The sequence below is a fragment of the Sciurus carolinensis genome, chromosome X, assembly GCF_902686445.1.
Source record: "Sciurus carolinensis chromosome X, mSciCar1.2, whole genome shotgun sequence".
Taxonomy (NCBI): Eukaryota; Metazoa; Chordata; class Mammalia; order Rodentia; family Sciuridae; genus Sciurus; species Sciurus carolinensis.
In genome coordinates, this window is record NC_062232.1 from 19,595,777 (window position 1) to 19,601,268 (window position 5,492).

A 5,492-nucleotide genomic window follows, 5' to 3' on the forward strand; every position below is an offset into this window, starting at 1 on the left:
TTTAGACTAGCTAGCCAAATGACTGGGTCAATGAATTGGTAGGCCAACTGTCTGTTCTACATGGTTTATTCTTGTGCTTCCATATTAGGACAGGCCTGGAACCTGGGTTGATAAGGGGAAGCCTGGTGGTGGATCTATTGGGATTAGTCTTGATCATGGGAGCCCCAGGCAGGCTTACAGCTTTGTTTTTTGGATCCTGGGGCCATGATTTTGACCTGGCACTGGGTAGGCCTAGTGCCTTATTCCATGGAAGTCAGTCAGGGTCTGAGTCTAAAACAGCAGCCAATCTGGAGTTGAGGTAGACCTGCAGTCTGGGTCCACAGTGGTAGGTCTGGATCCTGGGGCATGGATCATACTCTTACTGTTACAAATAATTTTGCTGTTGAAGTGTAATAGTAGCCTTAGACAATATATGAGCATATGAGCATCTAGGTTTCCATTCCTTGACTTATTGACCTGGTTTCTTTTTTTACAAAAATAGGTAGCAGTTGGGTTTTACCCATGGGATATAGTTTGACAATCTCTGAGGTATAATTAAAAAAATAAAATTATTTTTATTTGATTCACTAACTTCCAAAGATGTTTCATAAATATCACATGCTATATTTAAGGATACTTTGTTTATATCATGCACATGATGCTGAAAGTTTACAAAGTATTTTGGAGGGAATAATTGGAGGGACAGTTTTTTTATATTTGATACAGATATAGTGATACTGAATAGTTAATGAACAAGAAGGTCACTTCAAATTGTAATGTTCATCATTCAGCTAAAAGAACAACTTCTCAATGGTTCACTTCTTGAGGCATTTGACTTACATTGTGAAGAAACTTTTACTTTTCTCCAAATCCAGTAAGCATGGATTTATACCTTTACTTCTCTAAAGAACATTGTAGGTAAAACTATAAGTCAGTTGAGAAAAATACTAGATACTAACTTCTCAATTATCATCTGAGAAGATAATTTCTTATATTTAAATAGCATTTTTGAAATTAAGTCATTTATTTAATACTCAAAACATGAAGCAAAGGAAACTAACAATGAAAGACACTAAGACATTGAGTTTTTTATCCCCTTTCCTTACCTCAAGGGTTTATAGATTTGGATAAAATAATGTAAATAGATGAAAAGAATTTAAAATATGCCCATATAATGTTGTTTTCCTCTGCTCCAGAGAATTGATAGTAACTCTGTTGCCTTCTAGCTCAAAAGCAAAAGAATAAGGTCTGCTTAGGGCAAAACCAGTGAGTCTCTGACCTGTCACTCTAGCAAGTCACTCTGATCTAAGTAGGATTCAACTTCTGACCTGTGAAAACAGGGTCTTGAAGTTTTTGATGAAAGTTATTTTCAGCAGCATCCAATTTAGAAGGTGCTGAAACAAGCCCAAACAGACAATTGGAAAAAATGTAAGGATACCCACCAATAAAATGGTAAAACAAAATATAGTGATGGAGGGATTTCTAAACTGGTTAGTCATGGAAGAAAGAGCAAGGCCAAAAGCTCATTTCTTATATATAATAGATATAAAAACCAAAAGTTTGAAGAATGAACATTGTATGTTTTACTTTTTCTTCCAGTCATCTAAAAATACACATATATGTTTTATAATATATATGCACATATGCACACACATACACACAAGTTGTTATAAATATGATTGTTATTTTAAAATGTAATATGTAATGGTTTTCTTCTGCAAAGAAAAGTATAACTGTTCATGTAATAAAAATCCTGCCCAAACATGGAAAGTTATGACTGATTTTGATGCCAGTTTCTGCCTCTGCAGTAATGGCCAGATTAGAGAGTGATGTCGCAATCACAGAACTTGAGAAACCAGGTCGATAAGTCAAGGAATGGAAACCTAGAGCAGAAATCTCACAACTGGAAATCACCTTGTAAATTGTAAATTGGAAGGGATTTAAAATCTCCTCAATTTATTAATTGTCAAAAAATATGGTGTGAAATTTATTATTTCTTTCAGGATACATATATTAAATTGTTTCTAATTACTGACTTCTGCTAACAATAGAAGAAAACATGTCCTTTGTTAGTGATTATGCAAATACACAAATAAAAATAAGGAACTCCAGTGCAAAATTAGTAGTAAGGAAAAAAAAGGACAGTGGCTGAAAAATTACTAATGATTTTCTAATATGAACCCAGGGGAAGTTAGAAAAGGAGACCCACATAATGAAGTGATGCATAATCAATGGGGAATTTGTAGCAAAGGGGGATAGTAAGCTAGTAGGAGAGGCCAATAGGTGCCAAAGTAATAGATTAATAAATTGTCAAATGTGTTAGTAGAAGAAAACTGAGAATGGGTATGGGGTATGCAAGTGGGAACAGGTGAAAAAAGAAAAAAATGAAGGACAAAAAAGTAGGAGGATTGAGAAAAGGAACTCCAAATATAATGGATATATTTATTTCAATGATTGCTTTTTGTGTAAAACAAAATAATTTTTCAAAATTTTACAGCAAAAATGTTTTATTTTTTCCAACTTTGCCTCAGTATTACAAGAACACTTGTGCAGATTTAGTGAGATCATTGATAACAATTAAGTTCTATTGAGCATTTTCCATGCAGAAGATAAACTAATTCGTACATATTAATTTATATTATAATCATGGCACATCAAGAGAAGGGTTGTTATTTTCATTTTCTTAAAGAAACGGAGGAAATGAGGTAAAATAATTTCGTTGAGGCTCTTTTTGAAACCAAGAGTCCTGGCTCCAGAGATTTCATAGTTCTTTCTAACTTATATTCTATTTTGTTTCTTTACTAATTTTTTTTTTAAATGCAGACTTACTACATTTTGACTTTGGTTCAAAATGGCAGGGTTAACATACATGTACAAACTACTTGTCTTCTTTAAGTTCTTGAAACTTAAGAATAAAAGATAAAAAACAAAACTACAAAGAGAATAACAGAAAATGAATACAAGAAAATATTGGCCATGCTCACTTTGCCAACACATATACTAAAATTGGAATGATACAGAGATTAACATGGCCCTTATGCAAGGTCAACAAATTCATGAAGTGTTCCATATTAAAAAAAAAGAAAATATTGATAACTGGAAAGTGGAATGATTGGTAGCTGACTGAATCTGTGTTAATTAACTTGATATAATCATTTCACATGTATACATATATCAAAACACCACGCTGTATACCTGAAATACACACAATAATTATTTTCAGTTAAAAATTAAAAATTATAAAATCAAAAAGACAGATGGAAAAATGGAGAGAGGGAGACAGAACATGCAGAATCCTTACTTGACAGAAGATATGTGAGAAACAAACACATTTATCCCTCTAAACCCCTAAATGTCTTAGGCATTGGTGATATCTGGAAGTGAAGGATGAAGAAGGGATTGAAAAATAAGATTAGATATAATTCTCTTTGAGAAACACTTGGATCCTCAGTGCCTCTCTTCTACGCTGACACAATTCTGGAGTTTTATTATTATTATATTTTTTTATTTTTGCAGACTGCATTTTGATTCATTGTACACAAATGGGGTACATCATTTCATTTCTAAGGTTGTACACAGTGTAGATTCACAGCATTCATGCAATCATACATGTACATAGGGTGATGATGTCTGCCTCATTCCACCATCTTTCCTACCCACCTCCCTCTCATTTCCCTCTACACAATCTAAAGTTCCTCCATTCTTCTCTTACTCCACACCCCCCACCCCCATTGTATATCATCTTCCACTTATCAGGGAAAACATTCTGCCTTTGGTTTCCTGGGCTTGGCTTATTTCACTTAGCATGACACTCTCCAATTCCATCCATTTATCTGCAAGTGCAGCCACTCTGGAGAGCAGTGTGGAGATTCCTCAGTAAACTTGGAAAGGACCCACCTTTTGACCCAGTTATCCCACCCCTTGGTTTATACCCAAAGGACTTAAAATTAGTGTACTACAGTAATGCAACCACATCAATGTTTATAAACTCAATTCACAATAACTAGATTGTGGAACCAACCGAGATGGCCTTTAACAGATGAATGGATAAAGAAACTGTGGTATATATACACAATGGAATATTATTCAGTCATAAAGAATAATTCTGGAGTTTTATTCTTTCATTTTTAAATTATTTTTCTTGTATCTGTTCATAAGGAATTGTGACTCTAGGGATAATGGAGAAATGCTGGAGGAAGGATTTAACTGGGGGCATTGTTGTTTTTAATTTTTTATTTGCTCATTTTAGATATATATGACAGTACAAAGTATTTTGATACTTTACATATAGGGAGTATAACTTATTCTAATTAGGATCCCATTTTAATAGTTGAACATGATGTGGGATTACACTGGTCATGTATTCATATTTTAACATGGAGTTTTATTCTTAGAAGAGGTAAGGACATCCATTTTTTTCTTACCAGAAGGGTTATGCTGAATATTCTAGTCCATAATTACCTAGAAGAGAAACTTATAGTCTATTATCAACAGGACAACCAGAATGGTCCTGACCAAATAACTTCCTATTTAACCAGGATCAAGAGCCAAAGATTTTAGAGTGATTTACAAAATCATGCCTACTGGTCTACCCTGCCCCCCATTCCTGAATTACCTCTCTGATTTTATCATGTGTTCTTCCCCATACTAACAGATGTAAAATTGTTACTGGAGGCTTGGGATCTAGCTCAGTGGTAAAGCACCCCTCATTTCAATCCCCAGTACTGGAAGAAAGAAGCATTAGTATGGTTTCATCTTTAAAGTATAGAGTAATTGAGCCAAATCCTTCACTTGCACAGTAGACATGAGTAAATATCTAAAATAAAAAATATCTAGAAGTACCAAAATAAACATATTATTTAGGCTTATGAACTCAAGGTTTTTAAAGAACTCTAGCTATAATTGTTAGAAGTGCTTATCTCTAAGGCATATGAAATACAGTGTGAGGAAAAGACTACTTTAATTTGTAATATGACTTATAGACCTATTTGAGCCTTTACATTGTGTGATGAGCCACCTCAATAAATATAAGAACAATATAACTTAAAAAGATTAAAACAAATATAAAGAAAAATAGAACTACTGTTCCATGTGTTATTAATTTGGAAATAAAGGATTTTTCTTAGTAGTTCAACATACAACAATAGCATTTTTGTGCCCATGTCACACCAACCCAGAATTGTGTGCTTTGAAAGGCTTAGCAGATAACGGACTTTCTACTCTCTCTGAATTGTTCTCTAGGAATAACTCAGAAAAAAGGAAGCATCTCTAAATTCTTGGATCTTGGCTCTGGTTTTATGTTCACATTACTCAAAGGCAATCTTAGACCCGACATATTAGTCTCTAATCTTCTTTTCCTCCTTTGCTGAGACACCTAATTGGAAACACTGAAATGTCTTAAAATAAACACACAAAAAAAGATATCAGGAAGCCTAGTGGGTGGTAAATATTTTGAAAAAGGTTGAAATGGAATACAGAAATAAAGTGGCTATGTTTGCAGAAACTCTTTTCCC

At 33.8% G+C, this 5,492-nt stretch overlaps 1 pseudogene; it reads left to right on the forward strand.

The window, feature by feature from the left end:
• Positions 1–2,955: 2,955 nt before the first annotated feature.
• On the forward strand, positions 2,956–3,055 carry LOC124972740 (uncharacterized; annotated as a pseudogene).
• The last annotated feature ends 2,437 nt before the right edge of the window (positions 3,056–5,492 follow it).